General features: G+C 38.8%; 1 protein-coding gene across 2 annotated transcripts in view; it reads left to right on the top strand.

The window, feature by feature from the left end:
* The window catches only part of PCDH15 (protocadherin related 15), a 737,973-nt gene that overhangs the window by 615,330 nt on the left and 99,555 nt on the right, over nt 1-23,088 (top strand). The gene's annotated exons all lie outside the window — the stretch shown is intronic.

A 23,088-nucleotide genomic window follows, 5' to 3' on the forward strand; every position in this document is an offset into this window, starting at 1 on the left:
TTTCCTTTGAGCGCTAGGCCATTCCACGGCCTTGACATTGATTCTTAACATTTATAATATGCCAGGTATTGTAATAGGATTTTAGGATATAAAGATAATGAGATGAAGCTGCTACTTTCGAGATCCCTTTGTTCAATGCCAGACAGACACGTTCGCAGCTGGTGACAATGAAGCACTCCTCTGTCACGGGGTGTAGTGGCTGCTGGTGACACAGTGACGTGTTCACAGAAGAGCAAGCAGCTGACATCTCAATGATTGGAGAAGTCTTCTCAAATGCATAGACCTGTAAGCCATACCCAGAAGCATGAGCAGAAGAGCTTTGAAAGGACAGTTCCAAATACTACAAGTGAACATGTTATTTTTTTTTAATTTTTTTTTTTTTTTTATTTATGATAGTCACAGAGAGAGAGAGAGAGAGGCAGAGACACAGGCAGAGGGAGAAGCAGGCTCCATGCACCGGGAGCCCGACGTGGGATTCGATCCCGGGTCTCCAGGATCGCGCCCTGGGCCAAAGGCAGGCGCCAAACCGCTGCGCCACCCAGGGATCCCCATATGTTATTTTTTTAGCAATAAATTTATTTTTTATTGGTGTTCAGTTTGCCAACATACAGAATAACACCCAGTTCTCATCCCGTCAAGTCCCCCCTCAGTGCCCGTCACCCATTCACCCCCACCCCCCGCCCTCCTCCCCTTCCACCACCCCTAGTTCGTTTCCCAGAGTTAGGAGTCTCCCATGTTCTGTCTCCCTTTCTGATGGTTAGAAAGGATGAGAAAACCAGAGTTAAATTGGAAATTGAGAAAAACCACCAAGATATGATAGATCTAAAATAACAAAGAGATGTGTGAGAAATAGGCAGAAGTTGTTAAAGGTATTTAAGGTAAAACCTACAGGTCGCAGTTCACCACTCTATGAACTCTGACTCCCAAGGAGAATAAAAAATAAAAATAAAAAATAAATAAATAAATAAAAATAAAAATAAAAAATAAAAATAAAAATAAAAATAAAAATAAAATAAAAATAAAAATAAAGATCAAGTGAATGGAGGTTTCGAAATGATCTTATCTGAGGTATTCCTTTGGGAGGAAAAGGTTGCCAAGTGGTGTTTGCATTCTGTTCCACCAACATCCATCCCCAGAAAAGAGCGTAAACTGTTCTATCTCGGGTGTCATGTTAGGACCGAGTAGACTGGGGTGGCTGTGTCTCGGGGGTGGGGGGGCACAGAGCATTCATATCCAGGAGCTGCTGGAGGGATCTGGGGTGCTGACAAGCGGTTCCTGGGGCTGGAGCACTGAGGAACCACGGCCACGTCAGGCCCAGCCTGCATCAGAGGGCCAGTGAATACCACCCAAGGTCTAGGTTTGGGACACAGGTGAATGCCAGCCTTTGTGGATGTGCAGTAGGAGCACCTGCATGAGGAAGAAAAGCAAAAATTAAAGCTGGAGAGAGGCCGGCCTTTCTACTAAGGGAATGAGATAAAAGCAGGTGAAACAGCCACCCCAAGTGCAGTTGTGGCCCAGAGCATAGTCCTGTCCAAAGAGTGTCGGGCCACTTCCCAACAGTGATCTGTCCATCAGAACTTCCCTGCCTCCCTTACCTACCTTTCCTCCTCAGCCTCAGGGGCCAGAGGATGGCAGCCTGTGTGTGGAAAACAGCTGCTGGATCCAGAGAGGAGCTTGATTGATCAAGAAAAAAGGAGCTTCTTTATAACCTCCTCCCCCCAGGCAGCAGGCTTCTCAGGAATACACCTGAGATGGGAAGGAAGAGCAGTTTTTACCTTTAAATTAAATTGGAAGTACTAAAAAATTTAAAAAAATAAAAATAAAATAAATTGGAAATACTGATTAATATATTGAACATTTTTAACTTAACCATGATTATAGTACTTTCTGTTAACCAATTTTTTTTAATATCATGGTAACTTGAGCATTTATTCAGCAGCAGGAAAAAAAGCCTCAAATCAACAGGATAAAAGGAAGAGTAGAAAAAGATAATGTAAAAAAAATTAAAAATTAATTTAAAAAAGAAAAGATAATGTAGACTTTTATCCTTGTGTTCCGAGGGCCACATTAAGGCGCACCATGTGAGCACAGCTGGAGAGCAGAATGTAGTTAAAACACTTCTGATGAATCTAAGCTACTTGAGGGTAGGTATTTTTGTCTGTTTTGGGGATTGATGTCTTCCAGTAACTAAAAGGCATAGCACAACCATGTACTCAGTGGAGATTTATCCAGGAAATGAGCACGTCTGCAAACGAAGGCCAGTTGGTGAAGGGACCTCACTAGGAGGTGAACAGCACCCATCATGCAGCGTATGTGCCACCCAGAGGCCCTACATCGTAACAAACCTGCTCCCTTTCCATTGCCAGGATTCAGGGAGGCGTTAGATGAGATGGGGCCAGCACAAGGCTTCGATCCTGAGAGTGGGCCTGGAGCTGCCCTGGGGCGCCATGTTGTAGGGCTTCTGGAAAGTTCTGGAGGGTGATTTCTCAGTCCACATGACAAACTCTTTGATCCTCCAGGTTCCCAGGTTTTATTCCCTTCTCCAACCCTCTTCTGTCAGGTATCCATATTTTTCTGCTTGGCACTCACATTGATCAAATAAGTGTATCTTGATTTTGTGAGTGAAAGACAAGTGTGAAGGCATTAATGTCTTTCATGTTACTTCCAAATCAAGAGTCCTGTTTTGTGCCTGTCATTGTTCTCTGTTCTCCCCAGACCACTTCAATGTCTTCTAGGTTTTCAGCATGGAAAAGCATGGTTCCCAGAGACCGCAAGGGCCCTGAGTCCAGGAGAACTTGCACAGAAACATATATCAATATTTCTGCCACAAAGTCATCACCATTTTTTTTTATCTCGATATAGAGCAAAAGCAATAATACGCACCTTTATAGCTAGCTCATAGCTGTATGGTTTGATTTATGGAATTCCACATTTAAAATGTGCAATGCAATTTTTCTTTTATGGTAAAATTATAATTATCTTCAAATGCAGAAAAAAAACCCAGCTTTTTATAAATAGATTATGGTGATTTGATTTAATAACTAGCCTTTCAATCAAGAATAAATGACAGGACAATTAAGATAAACCTTAAACCAGTGATAAAACAACTCAAACGCTATTGATTTCATTTTATAGTTTGCTGTAGGGTACAAGCTTGTAATACATTTCATTTCCTTGGCTTTTCGGGTTCCAAACAGAAGGTCTGTGACAAGTAACTCTAATGACTCTTTATCCGTGATTGAGTGACTTAAAGGCGTTCCTCATATAAGGTGGGTGACAACATTGCAGCATCTCACACATTCGTTTTTTCAGTCCGAAAATCCCAGATATGGTCAAAGTCTTATATTTGTTCTATGAAAATATAACCATGCTTTAGAAACTACACCTATACTTTATTACTTTAAAACTTGGAGACTATTTTCTAAAAGCTAATACCATCATATCCTCTATTGCCTTTTTTGTCTCTAACCTTCTAGGCATCTTATATAAATACACAGTTGAAACAATTACATTTTTAATGAAACAAAAATTTATCTGTCCGAGAAAACAATTGAATTGTGCAAAATAGCTTTGCTTGGAAATGTGATTTAAAAGTGTTTATGAAATTTTATTAATCCATTTCAGAAACCAAGTGTGTCGAGGCAATGTTCTTCCATTGACCCCAAAAGTGATGTGTTGAACCAATGACAAAGATCGGTGATCAATACTTCTAAACGAGAGCACAGATTATGATACGTATTTCTTCACATGTATTAGGAAGAAAAAATCAGATTCCATGAAGAAAACATTTTTTTAAAGGTTTTATTTATTTCTTTGAGAAAGAGAGAGGGAGAGCAGGAGCATGGGAAGAGGAAGAGGGAGACTCTCTGCTGAGCAGGGAGCCCAATGTGGGGCTCGATCCCAGGACCCTGAGATCATGACCTGAGTTGAAGGCAGACACTTTACTGACTGAGCCACCTGGGCACCCCCATAAAGAAAACATATTGTATCATTTCCATGGTCAATTAAAACTAAAATATTTAAGAGTCTAGGAATGCATAAAATTGTTCTCTTTATCTTATACCTAAGATTAAGCCCCAGGGCCTAAAGACAGGCGATATAATTTCCTTATTATTGAAAACTTCTGTTTAATTAATAGTTAATAATCTAATTTTTTCTTTGCCTTCTCAGGCAGAATTTAAACTGAGATTCAGATGGAGCCCATTCACTGATTCACAAATATGTTTGCAACCTTATATTCTGCTTCTGAGAGCAACATACGTTTGGTTAATAATTGAGGCCCAAAACTATGCAATAGAAACTATATACCTTTTTTTTTTTCAGAAAAACTCCCATTGCCACAGAGGTCAACTAAGCTCTGTTAAATGCATGTGAAACTACACATAGAAGTGAAATCTCTTAAGTCATATACATTAGAGAAACATCATTTCCGGAAATAGAAAACAGAAACAACTATCTGCATAACATAAGCATAAAATTTATCTCAGCCACTAAAAGTATGGGAGAAATTATCAGAATTTTTCTGCTAAGTACGCTGATTCTTCATATTGTTGACGAATTTGGCCATTGGCCTTCCACACCCTGTTGTTACGTGATTGACGTCAGCTATTCTCTATAGAGTAAGGAAGCACAGGTCTTTTTAATATTTAGCTGAAGATTTAGGTAGCTGTTATTTTATTTTGTTTTATTTTTGTCTCTTGTCACAAATGGAAAGTGTACATTCTTTTCTCTTAGTGACATATTCTACTTTGACCAGCTTTAACAAGCTGACAAATGTAATGACGGATTATTTTTAGAAGAAACAAAAACAACAACAACAACAACAACAACAACAACAACAAAAACTAGACAAAAATAGATTTCAGCATTATGTTTAAAAAATAAAAAGCATATGGGGAAAAGTGCCACACAGAAGGAATGTGAGCAGGATAACCCTTCTGTAGCTGTCATTGGCTCACCTGGAAGGGTCTCTCCATACTGCTCAGCATTTGCTAGGTCACTACATTTCCCAGTCTCCATATCAGTGGAGGAATCTTCCCTTAATCTCAAGGAATTGGTCCAACTTGCTGTTCTTGTTTACACTATTCCCTCCATCGTTCTCCAGAGAAATCCCTAATTCTTTTTTGAGGCTCATTGTAAAACTCGTCTCGTTTTTCACCTTTCCTTAATCACCCAGTGTCCCTGTCACCTGGGGAATAACTATGGCAGGTCTGTGAGTTCTCAAATGTAAGGAGGTGATATCCAATTCTGTAGTGCTTCAGCTTCTGCCACAGAAACTCAGAGAATAGGAAGTTTGAGATGGATCCTGAAAGAGTAGTATGAATGACAGTCCGGAGGAAATCTATTTCATGGGAAAATAGTGCATACTTTTTTGTCAGGGAGACAGAGAATTTTCCTGGTGAATTATATTTGATGCCATGCTGTAATGCTGTCTATCAAAGAAACACTATTGTGTTTTCTTTTTTTTTTTTTTTTTTTTTTTTTTTTTTACTATTGTGTTTTCTGTTGCTCAACTTTACCTTTTGAACACCTATTATTTGTATTAAAAATCACATTGTACTTTCTTCTTAGATCTTGTCATGATTGACTTTGGCCAACGTTGATGGAATTATTAATAGAAGCATAATATTACTATTCTCAACAATTATGACTTGTATCACAAAGACACTTTATGAGTTAAGCATATGAAGTGATGATAAAATGCTAGAGATGTGGCCAAATGACAGAACCTAGGGCATTCCAAAATGAAAATGGTAAATAGATGTACAGCATGGAATACAGAACACTGTGTTGTTGTGATCCTGGAATCAGTTATCACTTATCTTCGGTTACATGACATGGACTGGTAAGGCTTTGTGCTTCCTGTTGTAATTATTATTGCTTTTTGACTGATGCTGGTATTCATAATTAGAGCATGTAGCCAAGATAATTTATATAAAAGACATGAGAACCTAGACTAGAATGCTTATTATGTAGGGAAGATGTATACCTTATTTTTCAGAATAGTATCTTAAATTATATTAATAGACACATTTATATATATATTATATATATATATATAAACAAAGGAAGCCAAGCAATTATATATGTGAGGGGGTATATTTATATTTATATATATATTTATAATATATATAATATATATAATATATATTTATATATATTATATAAACTTTCAAAGTAATATATACATATCATGATGTAGACATATATATAATTATATATATATAATTTCAAACAGACTGATAATTTTTAAGTTATTGCTTTACTTGCAATAACTATACTCATTTTATTTTTTTAAACACAGCTAATATGATTATGTTTCCTGCCACATGGCCCCTGAAACATTATCTTATTGCTACAGGGGTCATGATAAAACTATAAATTAAAAAAAAATATGTTGCGTACTTGAAAGACATATTTGTTTTTTCTACATGCTGTAAGGGATAAATATCTACAAGGTGAGATTGTGGTCTTCAAAGGGTTTGTATTTTAGTGAGGAAACCATGATGCATAAGTATAAAAATAAGTAGTGACACACACACACACAAAAGTATGTGGCTAATTGTTATAAGAGAAGCATAGATATGCATGGTTTGAGCATCCAATCACTGTGATTAAGTCATTTACCGAGCTGGGAAATGAAGACTTAGTTAAAGCAATAACTGGTTTTGTCTCTTAATCCTTTCTGTTAGGGCAGGTAGAAGAGGGAAGAACAGAGGATTGAGGAGGAAAACTGGAAGGAAAAGCTTGGGGGAAGGAATTTATAAACTGAGTCCAGAGGACAGTGAGCAGCATAGTGGTTAACAAAGAATTAATGAAACCAGAAATAGGAAGAAATGAAAGAAACATCATAAAGCTATTAAAAAATATGGTCTTTGAATGAACTGATGACAATCACTTGAGATACTTGTCTAAAGATATGTTTTTTGTGCTTTTCCGCCCCTCATGGATTCAGGTATCTGGAAATAATCAAAATATGAATATGAACATTCAGGAAATTCCCTGCGTGTGTGTGCATCCATGTGTGCTTGTCTATGTGTGTGCATTTTCACAACTATTTAAAATACTGATGAAGAGAATAAATGTTTGGAGTCTTTGCTTGTTTGTTTGGGAGGGGGGCAGAGAAATAATGTGACAGAGGCTAACTCAGCATGTAGGATAGCTTGGAGAGAGAGAGAATGGATGTTAAAAGAATAGTCTAGGCCTGAACCAGTATCGCGCTTAGGGTTCTCCAAAGATATAGAACTGATTAAGATACATGTATAAATATAGAGAAAGGATTTGTTATAAAGGATGAGCTCACATAGTTATGGAGACTATGCAACCCGATGATCAACTGTCCAGAGGTTGGAGGCCCAGGGGAGTTGGTGATGGAGTCTCAGTCCAAAACCAAAGGCCTGAGAACCAACAGAGCTACTGGTAATGGTGTAAGCTCCAGTCTGAGTCTGAAGCTCAAGAACCAGTGTCTGAAGAAGATGGATGACCAAGACATGCCCAGAGCATATTCTTTCTTCCCCCATCTTTTTCTACTGTTCAGGCCCCCAACAGATTGGAAGATGCCCACCCGCACTGGTGCCGGTGATCTTCTTTGCTCGGTCTTTGATTCAAATCTCAAAATATCCTCACAGACACACTCAGAATTGTTTTACATTCTCTCTGGGCTTCTCTTTGTTCAGTAAAATTGGCATATAAAAGTAGCCACCACCACTCAGCGAGATGGGGAAAATGTAGGACACATGTAAGAGAGAAGTTGATAGGACTTGATGACTGGCCATAAAGAGAAAGAATTAAATCAAGGATAATTTTATATTTTTGATCCTGGGTAACATAAATTGAGTCTAGAAAGTAGTTGCAAATAAAGAACTGAGCTTTTGAAGGATGTTCAAGACCTGGCTTCTAGATTTTGGAAGATGTCATATGGAATGATTACTTAAGTCAAGGGATTGTTATGCAAAGGCTCACTAGCATCACATGGTATAAGTGTAAATGAGTTTTAATTAGGAAAATTAGGCAGAAAAGCATCAAATGGAAAAAAAAAGCACCTCTCTACCTTCTGTAACCCACAGAGAGAACTTTCATCTGTACATACTTGAACACACCGTAAGAGGAGCTAAAATCAGGGAACTCCTAAGAGGAGCTAAAATCAGGGGACTCGTCATGGTACTAATCTGCATGTTTAAAGAGAATTTGGAAATGAAGAAAAGGAAAAATTCTCTGACCTCATAACAGTGGACCTCCTGGTCAAGGAAACAAGCCCTAAAGCATGGGGGCTGATGAAGCCAAGCAGCTGTACCAAGGAGAGGCATTTGGGATCCATTGACCCAACACAGATCCAATGACCTGGTTACCTGTTAATCTGCCCAAAGAAGAGAATTAATGATTCCCAGGGCCCTCTGCCCTTGTCTCTGTGAGGGATAGAAACACTGAGTTGAAGGGAATCCCTTCATTTAGTGAATGAGAGAAAAGAGCAGCCAATTGAAGAGACCATAGACGAGAGGGGTAAAATGTATGTAATCATGGCCTGTTATCCAACGGAGAGAGGGGTTTCAAGAAAGGTAGCAGATGATGAAAATGTCAAGCATCATGGATATTCAAGAAAATTGGCAGCTAAAGAAATTATGATGATGGCACTTAGCTGGGCCATGCAGTGATGATGGTTAATGTTGAATAAAAAGAGAAGACTTGTCTATGGAAGAAAACAGGGACATTACAGAAAGTAAAGGATTTCTTGGTTTTATCTATATAACCGACACAATTAGTATATTCAAAAGCTTTCCCTGATTTTATTAGTTTTATATATTTATGAGGCATGCCTTTCAGTTTAATTTATGTATTATGTGCATTAAAAAGGCAGTGCCAAAAATGCTAGGTTCCAGAGATAAAAAACATAAATTTAGCCTGAAATTCTTTTTAATCATACTCAAATGCAAGTCTAGTAGTCAATTCTTCTTCCAAGGCTAATTCATTCTTTATCCCCAGGAACTTTTATGAGTTCAATTCATCAATCTTGTCCCTTCTCTGTCTGGGTATCTTGTACCTAATTAGTTCCCTACACAGTATCTTAAAAATAATTACAGACAAACAATTCAAAGGAAATCATTTTTTTAAATGTTGTCACTTTCAATTTTGAAAGTCTGTTTCCACTTATTAATTTATGGCATATGCTTGCATCAAGATTCCCTAATAGAGATTGCTATATGTATGTTTTATTAAAATGCACAAGACAGACTCTAACTAGTCCAGCAGCTCAATTTCGTTTATGAAGGATTCCTATTAGATGATATTCCACAAATGCTGAGATACTCATGAGGATAAAGGATCAGAGGTAGAGAGAAATTCTGTAAAAAAATACTTTTGAAGGAAAATGTTATAACAGGGTAATTTACCGGTAAAACCATTCAAAATGAAAATTACCTTAACAGAACAGCAGAGAAAAGGCAGATACTGAAAAGTCTAGTATGATGAATTATTTAAGATCCTTGACTTTGGGGATGCCTGGGTGGCTCAGCAGTTGAGCTTAGGATGTGATGCTGGGGTCTCCAGAGTCGAGTCCTGCGTCAGACTCCCTGTATTGAGCCTACTTCTCCCTCTGCCTGTGTCTCTGCCTCTCTCTGTGTGTCTCTCATGAATAAATAAATAAAATCCTAAAAAAAAAGAAAATCCTTGACTTTGGTATCAGACAGGCCTGGGTTCCATACATCTCTGATCTTGACTTGCATCTTTAAGTTCTGGAATCTTCAACACTATATGAAAAGAAATATGTCTATTTGAGAATTTTAAGCAAAGTGATATCTAAAAAATACTTATTAAAACATTGGCAACACCCAATAAAAAAAGTTATAGTAATTATTATCAGTATTGTTTTTATTGTTATTACTAGCTGTGATATGTTTAAGTGACACTGAAATCACATAAAAGTGCTGTAACCATTCTATATTCTCCTACTACTATATTACATAGACAAATTCCATATTTCTCTAAAAGTTCTTCATATAAGCAGTGATTGTTGGTTGTGATATGTTAGAAATGTCGTCAGGCCATCTTTTGGCATTTTTAGATTTGGATATCCTTATCTTGATTGACAACCAGATAATGTATATACAAAACACTGGACAATGTTTTCCCAAAAAGGGTGGTAGAAATAATGTAATTGCCCATGATGACAAAGGAGAAAATATGCTAAAATTTAATACTTAAATTTTGCAACACTGAATGGAAGATTTGCGTTTAAGAATGTCTTTTGGTACCTAGAGAGAGAAAATCCAACCTTTCCGTTTAGTTAGAAAGATATGGTCACCGTTCTCTGACGTGGACTAAATTGATTGTTCCTAATTGGTCAGAAGCAAGAAATCTCCTCTGACTGACTTATACTAAAACAAAATTATCAGAAGAGCACTTGGTGGCTTGCGTAATCAAAGGAGAAGCTGAGTAGGATCTGAGGAAGGACAAAACACCAGAAACTCAAACACTGCTTTTTTTGAGAAGGTACCATCAAGACACCTGGGGTCACACACCTTCAAGCAACTGGCAATCAGCCCAAAGGTCCAGAGACTGAGGGGAGAGCTAATTAATCCGAGTTGAGACATGTTCCCTTGAACAAGAATGGAGTGTAGAGCAGTGGATGACAGTTCCTTTGTATAAGACAGAGGGAGGTATAGTAGTAGTAACTCAAAGTGGAAACAATGGAGTCTCATGTCCAAAATAAGGGAGGAAGGGATGCCGGGCAGAAAAAAAAAAAAAGAAAGAAAGAAAGAAAGAAAGAAAGAAAGAAAGAAAGAAAGAAAGAAAGAAAGAAAGAAAGAAAGAAAGAAAGAAAAATTCTACTCTACTTTTTCAAAAATCAATTTAGGACCCAAATGTGGTTGACTGAAGAGAGACATGTTACTTGAGTTACAGCGCTAGGTTGGTTTCCTGTTCTATCATAATGAAAATTTAACTTCCATTTATACTGTGACCGATGCTTGAACGTTTAAGTAGCTGGTTACTTGAACTCTGAAAGTTTACATTTATATGTTGCTTCAAAAAGTTATTTTTCCTCTGAGAAGTTTTGGAAGAGATTAAAGATAATGCTTGCACGTAATGACATGGTGCAAGAACCAAGAACCCCTATCTGACAAGTATTCATTAAGTACTTTCTAAGGACTAAAATTAGCCTGTTTGTTGCACTAAATGGTTGTTGTTAAATTGCTTCTAAAATTTCTGCAAAAGCCTAATTATTAAATATGTTGTGCAGCAGATGACTAATGAGTGAAGCCAAGATCTACAGATAAAGAGTAATTAGATTGTGTTGGGCAAGGTCACCTTTCTCTTTATTCATTGCTTTTTGGTTAAGTGTTCACGCGTAAATCACTTATGCCTGGGAAATATCATCTTACAGACAAACAAGCAAACAAGTAAACAAATTCATTTTATTTGAGGGGAAAAATACATGCTTGACTAGCATCTGCCAAAGCTTGTCCGTGCAGAAAAAGTAGAGATGCACACGGCGTCTCCCCAGGCTCTTTAGATACGAGACGTGATATTTTGGGAAAGGCCTACAAAGGAATCAGTGAAGTTTCTTTCAAGAGTTTTCATTATGTTTTTCATGATTTGTTTTTCCCTTTCTCCTTTCAATGTACCTAGCATTAACTTTCTCTTAATTATAAAAAGTATGATTGCCACATGAAATGTAATATATATAGAAGAGAATCTATAATTCTACACTCCTGAGTGTTTTTAAAATGCCCATATTTTTTTCAGTTTTTTCTTCTGTGGCTGCACACACGCACATTTTGATCATGCAGTCTCTGTTTAGAATCTTGGACTTTGTATTTCTGCTTGGCGTTATATCAAAAATAGTTTTATGGCATTAAATACCCTTCAGAAAACACCGTTTTAGTGGTTTGGTTGCTTAATATCCAACCATGTGCACATATCATGATTTATTTACCACTTTCCACTCTCCTGAAAAATCTAGTTTGTTTTCCAAGTGGCATTTAGAAGCAGCTATTGCTCTTAATGTGAGATCCCTGGAGCTGAGGACTGCTGTAAAATGCAAAATCTTTACTCAGATAACCGCTAGTCCTTTTTATGGAGATGTGATCCATAATTTTCACAAAAAATTCCGAAGCTGTATTTACCCCAAAATGATAAATCCAGCTACTGATGTAGATGCTAAAGATGTAAAGTCATTTTTTTTCCTCTTTCTAAATGATTTATTATATTGATCAAGTAAGTTTGCCAGGATCCTCACCCTAGACCAGAGGAAAGCACACTCCAAGTGTGTGTTTCTCGTTCTCTCTCATGCTCCTGCCACACTTTAAACACCCCTGATGCCAGATATGTGTGTTTGCCACTCATGCAATCCTCTTCCACACCAGCTGGATGTCCCACAGTTCGACTCTGACACCTGCCAGCGTTACAACAGGCCCCACACGTCAGGCTGGGCCCCAGGAGTCTGCCTCTACTCCGATGCCGACTGAAAATAGCAGGTCATGTAAAAGGCACGATCGTCATCAATCCCATCTCCAGCCCCTTTGCCCTCCCCAGAGAACAGGTGGTGGGCCTGAGGCCTCCCAGCTTCTCATGACGCTGGGCCTTCTAGGTGACTCGCACCACCCTGGAGCCCACCAGGAGTCACCCTCCCTAGAGCAGAAGACATTCCCCTTCACCCAGGAATCCCCAGGAGTTTAGAAGCTGGTGTCAGATGCTCCCATTACTCAGGAAATCAGGTCTCCCTTAGGAGCTTGGTGTCGGGAAAGGGGGTCAAAGCATAAGTGTCAGATGAAAAGATTCATCTAGGGCCCCTGTTTACATGGGGTTTTAGGAGCTCTGTGTCAGGAGCCAGGGCCAGAAACCAATATGCATACTTATTGGTTATTATTATTTCACATATGTCTATCCAGATATATGCGTATGGTGCATATGTAAGTACTCGTATATACAGAATTTACCTGCTATGTACATGTTTTAAAAAATAGCATTTATGGCCAGAACACTTTTCAGTTTTTATGGACGACAATTTTATTGCTTTACCTTTTTATGGTGATGATGAGCACATGTCTGTTATAACATTTCATGACCAAAGTAATCCTGTTGGTTTTCAACAATGTTACAGATGAACAAAAATCAGGGCTTTTTTTCATGTCCAAATTCATTCAAAAAGTACTCCAGTATGTGGAAAAAAGATTTCTCTCTCTCTTTCTCTCCCTCCCTCTCTCTCTCTCTCTTTTTTTTTTTTTTTTAATTTCGTTTTGTTTTTTTGAGACAGAATGACTGAGCAGGGGTGGAAGGGGCAAAGGGAGAGAGAGAGAGAATCTTAAGCAGAGTCCACACCCAGTATGGATCCTGACTCGGGCTCGATCCTGCAGGTCAGATCATGATCTGAGCCGGAACCAACCGTCAGGATCTTAACCGACTGAGCCACCCAGGTGCCTCCAGATTTCCTATTTTGAAGTCATGGTGTTTCTACTTTGCCCGAAGTTCCCATGAAGCAGGGGTGAAGGATATTTTCAGCAAAGGATATGTAGAACCACTTCCACCAAGCAGATTTAGTTTTAAACCGGGTTATCTCTGTAGTCTTCCAACCATTTGCCTGATGCTTTTGAGAAGCAGCCTTGCTCTCCCTGCCTGCCCTATTCTATCACTATATGCTCAGCCACTGGGACAGTTCTAAAAACTTGAAAAACCTTAGACATCGCTGAGTAAACTGCCAGTTCTTCCTGTGGTTTTAGGCATAAATGTACGTCTGCTTAAATATAAATTAAAAACTTCTGCCAGTTGACCCAGAATGTCCTAGCTCCCCATAAATCACAAACTCTAAGAGAGGTTTAAGAATTACATTAGGTTTTTAAAACCACCCACACTGAAGGGAGGCCATACAGGGAAATGGTTAGGAATATTTGTCATCAGGGGCTCGGGTCTGAATCTTCCGTGTCTTCTGATCGTGCAACCCTAAAACCTCCAAGGCCCATTATCTGTATGGATAAAATGTGGATAATCGATGCCAGTGTTAGTATGGGGATACACTGAAGTAATGCACAGAAAAGCGTTTAGCTCAGGAATGTCACAACTTTTCAGGAGTTAGCATCATCCTTGTACCAGTGTGCTCAGGCCCGCGTAGCAAAATCCCACAGACCAGGGGCTTTACAGAAGAGAAATGCATTTTCTCACAGTTCTGGAGGCTAGAGGTCCAAGATCAAGGTGACATCAGCGTTGGTTTCTGGCGACACCTCCCCCCCCCACCCCCCGGGGCTCACACATGGCCACCTTCTTGCTGTGTCCTCACAGGGGGTGGTGAGGAGAGACAGGGGCAGGGACAGAGACAGAGAGATGGGGTTGGGGGGAAGGAAGGAGAGTGTGCTGCTCTCTGGTCTCCTCTTACTAGGACTCTGACCCTTCCCCCTGACCTCATGTGACCTTAATTACCTTCACAATGGCCATATCTCTAAATGCAGTCACATCTGGGGTCGGGGCTTTGTCATACAAAGGCAGGGGAGTCACAGGTCAGTCCCTCTGTTAACGACTGCAGCCAATAATGCTGTTTGTAAATGGAAAAAGCCACAGTTATTACCGTGTTTGCAATATCCCAGCATTTTGCTTTTCTTGAATTTGTCATTGGCCAGCATCCTAAAACCTTCCTGTTTCGTAAATACAGTGTCTTGCCTGAATTTTACATTTTTTTTTTTTTTAACAAAAGCACCAGTATACCTCTTGTAGGCTGAAGAATGCTTCCTCCACCAAGAGATGCCCGTGGCTTGCGCCTCAGAGAGGTGGATAAGCTGCCTTATGGGGCAAAGGGGTCCCCAGAAGTATCAGCAGCTCAGGATCCAAGATGGATCGCTTGTGCAGGATTATCTGAGCACCATGCGATTACAAGGGTCCCTATAAGTAAAATCGGTGTGAGGGTAATGGAGGTGGAGAAAGACTCACCTGGCTTGGCTGTAGGTGCCTTTGAACATGAAAGGGGACAGGAGCCAAGGAGTGCAGGCAGGGAGGCAGTTGGGGAAGGAAAGGGCAAGAAAACAGCCCCGGGAGGATTGAGGACCCGCCCACCTCTTACTTTTGACCCAGGAGGACCCACCCCAACCTACAAAACCATAATAATAATCTAATACACTTGTGTTGTGTGAGCACTGACTACAGAGACCGCAGGAAACTAATGCAATACGTGCCTATTACTGCATAAGGAGCAGAGGCCGATGTCTGCGCTGGGATCGACTACTTTAGCATATTATTTTTAACCCGCTCTTTCTCCTCTTTCAGCAATACCCCCTCCCTCCCGCGTTTGTAACTCCTTCAAATCATTGGCCATTATTCTTAGACTTCTCACCAACTGTACAGGGGGTGACTGCAATGGTCTGCCCCCAAAACAGACTTATCTTTTCATTCAGAAATCTTTCATTTCATTTCTATTTGCTGGCCTGTATCCTAGAACCCAGGATGGGGTGGGGGGAGGCGATCTGTAGTCTCTCAAGGAGAGTTACCTGGTTTTTTATTAGAAATTCTGTTTTTGTTATGGACATGAATTCCAGCCATGCTTGGAAGGAACGTCTGGCTCTCCCGTACAGAAGTTGACTTCATCTCTTTCAGTCCCAGTTTCTTTATCTGAAAGGCAGAAATGACAGCATCTATTTCATGGATCATTTAGGAGATTTTAAAAGAGATATTGGAAAGAAATCAGCTAGTGCAGAGAAACTATTCCACGGGGCGGAATGCGCCTCTCTCTCTCTTCCATTAAAATATGGTAAAACGGAGTTGGCTTATTAATTTCTTCTTGGCGGATTCTTCTTTACCTGTTTAGACACAGAAAGACTAGACCATATTTCTTCCTGGTTGTGTGTGTGTGTGTGTGTGTTTGGGGTCGTGTGTGTGTGTTTGGGGTCACGTATTCAAGGCTGCCTATGTGACATTATTCACTACAGTCAATTTACTTTTCAAGTGCTTAGGAAATTGCATTTCCGACACAGGATTTTTTTGTTGTTTGTTGGCTTGGTTTTTTTCTCTTTAGTTAGATATTTTACCAAATCTATCAGCCATTGCTTCTATGTAAATAAAACAGCTTTAATTAGGGTGCTTGGGGGCTCAGTCAGTTGAGCAGCAGAGAGATGATGGGGCTCCGGGTTGGCCCAGCACTCTGCAGAGAGTTGGCTTGAGATTTGCCCTCTCCCTCTCTCCCCCTGCCCCTCCCCCAGCTCACTCGTGCACTCTCTCTCTCTTCCTCTCTCTCTCATAAATAAACCTTAAAAAAAAATAAAAGTTTTAAAAAAACAGCTTTAGGCTTAAAGTGTACTTTTTAACTGTACGTTAAAAAAGCATATAAAGTTAATTTAATGGTCTGCTCAAGCATAACTATTTGTTCTCAGCTATGGTTCTACATTTTGGGATAAAATGATTAATATTAAGCTCATAATGTCAGCAAAAATATTTTTACGTCAAATACTGTGTATTTTTCTCAAAGAGAGCCCTTCAAAATGAGTTCCATAAGTTTGTAGTCTTGTCATGTAAATGAAGGTATGGATATTTAATGAGGCCCTTTTACTATATTTCCAATATTATTTCAGTACTACTTAAATTCTTCTATTTGCAGGGGAAAAAAAGTGTATTTCCTAATACATTATTTGATATTCCCTCAATAATATCCCGTAAGAAAACAATTTTATTTTTTTTTTTAAGATTTTATTTATTTATTCATGAGAATACACAGACGGGAGAGAGAGAGAGAGGCAGAGACACAGGCAGAGGGAGAAGCAGGCTCCATGCAGGGAGCCTGACGTGGGACTTGACCCCGGGTCTCCAGGATCACGCCCTGGGCTGAAGGCAGCGTTAAACCACTGAGCCACCCAGGCTGCCCATTAAAACAATTTTCTTTCTTAATTCAGTGCTAGGAAATCTTACTTTTAAATTCCATGGCATTGGTACTCTTCCTCCTTCCGATGATAATAACAATTTGCTAATACTTCCCCTCTCCGCCCTGAGAATCAGGAGGCCACCATGTATTTGCTCATTTAATCTAGTCGGCTCCGTATGATTGCTGTCGTGTTACTGGTGAGAAACCGTAGTTCAGAGAAGCTCAGTAACCTGTGTAGGGTCACACAGCGTACGTGGATTAGTATTGGGATTTGACCCAGACTCTGGCTCTACAGCTGATGCTTATTTATTGCTGGCTCACAACTACAGCAGTTTTTGCAGTCCTTATAGGGCCTGTATTATTAAGCTGCTCTGCGGAGAGAGTTGGAGTTTAATAGACACAAATGAATTAAAGTAATGCTTATTCTGTTTATTCTTGTTGGAAACAGACTGAGCTAAAAGTCATAATCATTGCCTGGCAAAGCCTCTAAATGCATCAATTCGGTCTCACAGGATTAACGCAAAATGCTAGCGATACCAATGAAGAGAAACAGTATTGCATTCTTCGCTTCTGTTTTTCTGGTTGGTGTTTACAGGGAAACTTCATTAAATGTTCCTAATGGGAAAATATGTTATATGAATACAAAGTCAAACTTCGGTTGATATTGAGAATATTACTCTTCTGATTATCTCCCATCACTGTCATTGTAGAATTGTCAATGTCATCATTTTCTTGACTTAGCCCCAAAACAAGGATATATTAGAGTAATCTGAGTGTCCGTTTCTAAAGTCGGTGGTTACACGTGGTTATTTCCTTACTGTGGATTCTCCCCTTTCGGCAAACACATACACAAAATGTATGTTTCAGATACAAGCAATTAAAATCATGCAAAGGCTAATTAAATCAACGTCAAAGCTCAATTACAGAACTATTAAAATGAACCTCAAAAGATTCAATCTCTCTCACTGCCTAGCTACTGAAAATAAATGGTGTGTATAAATACAACTAAGTACGATTCTTGCAGAGAGCTGAGAAATAAAAAACAGCGGTTTTGCTCACTCTAACATACTTAATAATTTGTTTTTCTAAAGAGCATGTAAATATATTGTATTGCTGCAAATTCCATCTAATGTACATACCAAAACATACTTCTTCTGTGCTTTTTTTTAAATCAAAGCCTATTTTCTTAAATGAATAACTATCCATAAACCCCTTAGTAAGATCAGATTAAGTTCTTATCTCAGATGATCCTTTTGTTCTTAAACACTACTTTATCTAAAGAACCAGTCATTTATCTGGTATATAAACTAGGGCAAAGGAACACAGAGAAAATTGACAATAATATAAATACCATAAATCCTCAAAGTCATTCCAAATAGCCCATAGAATTATGAGATAGTTTCAGAGTCAGTATTTTCCTAATATCAATATTTTTAAAAATCTGTTATCTTTAAGAGAGGTACCCTTAATTGTAACAGCAACAGGCATTTGCTTGGTACTATGATTTCTAAGGGCCTGCAATATATTATCCCATTTCATTTATGGGGATAAAATAAAACGATTCATTTTATTTAATTGGCTACTGGGAGTGAGGCGGGTGGTAGTGATTCCAGTCTAAATCAACATTTATTGAACACCTACTGTGTGGGAGTCACTGTGCTTCTCAAGAATTAATTTGTCAGTAAAGCATATACAAAAACAGTATCAATGGAAAAGCAGCTTAGAAAGGTGTGTGGCTGCAAGTGATATCATGAGGAACAAATCAATTTTTTTTTTTTTTTTGGCACCAGCAAAATAATGAAGTAGGCCTGGTAATCCAAGCATTTTGAGAGTTCTCTACAGTAGAATCATTGGAGAATATATAAGCCATTTACCGGCATGACGATACATCTCAAAAAATCTGGTTAGTGCACTAGCCCCAGAGTTGTTCAAGTTTCTGCCTTGGGTTTCTGAAATAATCAAAACCCAAATTTGGTGGAAGACCATGATAGAGCCCCATGACACAAGCGTCGTGAAAGCGTGCAGGCCAAAGAAGTCGATGGTGTTATACACACTGTGTGTCCATGAAGCAGAAAATCTAAGTGAACATCACTCTAGGGATTAAACTATCCAGGTGTATTTTATTTATTTTGTAATTGCCCAGTATTTGTTTTACATTCTTTGGTTGGATCTATCCAAATTATTTTCCAGCTTTATCAGGTATAATTGGCAATACAATTGTTAAGGTGTACAATACGGTGATTTTATAGATAGATGATAGATAAATGATAGATAGATAGATAGATAGATAGATAGATAGATAGATGATAGATAGATAGATAGAGATATAGTGAAATGATTTACCACAATCAAGTTAGTTCTCACATCCACCAGCTTACGTAGTTACCATCCATTAACTCACTGGCACGTGTGCATATGTGCATGTGTGTCGTGAAAATCTTAAATGTTTTCATTTAAGAACATAATCAACATTTAAGATTTACTCTCAGCAGATATACAAGACGGGATGATAAACTGTGGTCCCCGTGGGGTACTCGAGAGCCTCAGAACTGAGTCTTCTGGTGACTGACATTTGTCCCTTTGACCAACAATGCCTCCCCACTTCTCCAGCCAGTCTGGTCTGTTTCCATAATTTCTACTTGTCCCCATCGCATATGTGAGTGAGATCATACAGTGTCGGTCTGTCTGTCTGACTTATTTAATTTGGCAAAATGCCTGCCGATTCATCCTCAAGCCTCCCCACTTCATTTTATACCTTAGGAACTGTATCCTTTAGGTAATTCTTTAAACTTCTGACTCAACTTGACACCTGACCATTAGAGGACATTTCGAAAAGTGGGTCTAGGTAAATTCCAGGCACACGAGAGGTCTCTGTTTCACACAGCAGATTGTGAACTCAGAAAACTTAGCATCCTGAGGGGGATGACTGGACTGGAGTCATCACCAGCAAAGGCAAAATACTAAAATTTATTAATCAGTTCATGTATTTATGTGTTTGCTTGTTCAATAGAAATGTGATAGAGAACAGGCCATCTGATACTTCCTATCCTGATTGGGGAATCAAATCACAAATACTGGACTAAAGGGACAGTGTTGAGGACTGTGTGGATCTGAAACAAAAGAGGGATGAAGTGACCGGCGGGGACTCTGTGAGGGCATCTTGGGCATGGCCGGTACCTGCTAGATGGAGAGGCTCCTTGTAAGAAATTGAAGAAAGGCAAGGAGTTTGTGATTATAATCTTTAAAGTGTTATTTGCAATAAATAAATAAATAAATGAATGAATGAATGAATGAATGAATGAATAAATAAGTGTTGCCTGCAAACAAATATGAAACTTCTTTTCACACAACTAGGGGGGAAGGATAGAGCGAGGAGCAGATGCTCTGCTGAGCAGGGAGCCCGATGTAGGACTCGACCCCAGGACCCTGACATCATGACCTGAGCTTAAGGCAGATGCTTCACCGACTGAGCCACCCAAGCATCCTCATTTTGGTTTTCTATCCGAAGATGACAATAACAATAGTTGCGATAATAGTTCCATCTCATAGGATTGGATTCTCCTGTGCAGCTGGGAACAGTGCCTGCTGCAAACTGCCCAGTAACCTTTAGCTCCCAGTGTTGAATTTTGGCTAAACATGGGAGGGCCATGTGAACCAATGAATCTGGGTGTAAGTTCAACTTCTAATGAGAAATAAGGAACTGTCGAAATAATAAAATGTTTATGTTGATGGTTTTAAATTTGGACAAAGTCATGATTAGAATGAAAAATATATTTAAATAGATTCCTATACATGTATAAAGGAATTATTAATACTATTCACCACTCTTTGGTGCTGCTTTTGTTTTTTCTATTTCAATAAAATTTGGGGGGTACCCGGCTGGCTCAGTGAGTGGAGATCTGCTCTCAAACTCGGGGTTGTGGGGTCGAGTTCCACTTTGGATGTAGAGGTTACTGAAAAATAAAATCCTTAAAAAAATAAAGTAATAAAATTAAATAAAATTGTGATTGTACAAAACTCCAGCAGGTGAAATGCAGAAAGGTGGTAGTGATGATGATAGAGTTATTGGGTGTAAAAATAGCCCAAGATGAGACAGACTTCCATGGAACTCGATAGCATTATATACTGAGTATATATAAAATATCTGTAGTATATTCTTTCCATTTCTTTTTTTGGGCAGATGAATTAGAAATTATGCAGTTCAGTAGCGTAGATTTATGATCCAATTCCAGTACAATTGTATTAAACTGCAGGGTTGTTAGGCAAATATTTCAAAAGTCAAGAGGAGAAACTAACCTGTATCATGTTGGAAAGACGTTAGAGGTAAGAAGAAAAGCAACCAAAAAAAAAAAAAAAACCCACAATTTAGAGAAGTAGGTATGTTACATAGACGTATATTTATTATTATTGTTATTATTATTATTATTATTATGTAAGTCAAAGATGCCCAAACCTGACAGATGAAAATTGCAAGAAAAATTTAAACCAGTATTTCAGTCCTCTGATTATTATTCTCCCATCATCGTGCTTGCTCTCCTCATATAATTTATGGCATGGAATTACTATCACAATTTATTTTATGGTTTATTTAAAGCACCAAATGAAAGATGGTTAAACTCTGTACCAGTCTCACAACAAATGTGGACTTAAGCACAGTTGATACGGAAGCATGGTATCTTACGTGGTAATAATATTTGTGGGATGAGTATTTTATAAAAGGAAACCTTGAAAAACTTTAGTCCAGTTGTTAAAGTTGGATAAATTATTTCACAGAAAATTTGCACTCAATTAAATATCATTAGTGTAAGTACATATGTATCTAGATGTTTCCAAGGATGTTAATTTTAGAGATTTGTAGTAACAGGTTAGTAACTAAACTGATACTTTAAAGAATGATTTTACTGCAGTGTCTCTGGAATTTATAAAATGTACTCATGTAATCCTTTTATTAGCATGTAATTGTCACTTAAAATTACAACCCTGATTCTCACATTATTTTTCCCAATACCTAAGGAAATATTAGCTTTTTAAAAGGTTTGCCAAAGCACAGATTGTTTCCGACGGCATTATACATCTGTGCCTGGGCTTTAACCTTCTGTCATCATCTTAGAAAGTGTCAGGAGAAAAGTAGGTAAGTTTCAGAGCATAAATCTATGCCTTTACAGTGAGTGTAAAATCCACCTTTACTTTTTCAAGGATTGCCAACAGGGACCATGACTAATGTCATTAAGAACAACAACAACAAAAAGAGTTTAAAGGTGATATTGTAATTTAGAATTCCTTTTGTTACAAAAAATATTAAATTTAGAGCAGTTAAGTCCTTTGATTCCAGACATAAAATGGTCAGCTACTAAGATGAAAGTGGTTCTCCTTTTGGATGAGCTCCGCTGGTGGCCGAGAGGGCACAGCTCCGGGTCCCCGCGCTGCGGGATGGGGAACGCACTCTGCCATTAGCCCTGCTTCCCTGCTGGCACCTTCTCCGTCCCCCTAGCACACTCACCTCTTGATTCTGACTCTCCCAGTTCAGGGGTGGTGAGGAAGAGACCAGAAGAGGGTAACTCAGTAGGTAGCAGCAGGGTATAGTGTTAAAACCTCACAGATACAGCAACTCCCTCACCTCTCTGACCTTTCTCAGGGCAAGTGCAAAGCCCTGAAAAGCCCACTTCTCTCTAAGACAATGCAGGTTAGTCCTTCAGGTATTTAATCCACACAGATATATTGTACATGCACAACGTACCTACTGTGCTCGTAGACCGGTGTTAATTAGTTGTAGTTGGGGATATGAAGAAGCAACAAATCTAGAGTATCCCTGATAAATAATTTGTAGCTCAATTGCCCTATATTTGGTCCTAATTGAAACATAAGAGGGAAGTTCACATGGGTAAGACATCCAAATATAGATACAGATATAGATATAGATATAGATATAGATATAGATAATAATTTGAATCTACCTTTTAAAAAAATGATTACCCACTTAGTCCTCACTTTTTTCTGGTTTGTAAGTTATTTTTAAACATTTTTTTTTCAGATTTTATTTATTGAAGAGAGAGTCACAGAGAGAGACAGAGAGAGAGCACATGAGCAAAGGGAGAAGCAGAGGGAAAGGAGGAGCTGACTCCCCACTGAGCAGGGAGCCTGATGTGGGGCCTGACCTCAGGACCCCAGGATCATGACCTGAGCTGAGGGCAGATGCTTCACTGACTGGGTCCCCTAGGCGGCCCTGAGTTATTTTTACATATTGGATTATTTGTAAAGAG

Source organism: Canis lupus, chromosome 26 (genome assembly GCF_011100685.1).
Source record: "Canis lupus familiaris isolate Mischka breed German Shepherd chromosome 26, alternate assembly UU_Cfam_GSD_1.0, whole genome shotgun sequence".
Classification (NCBI taxonomy): Eukaryota; Metazoa; Chordata; class Mammalia; order Carnivora; family Canidae; genus Canis; species Canis lupus.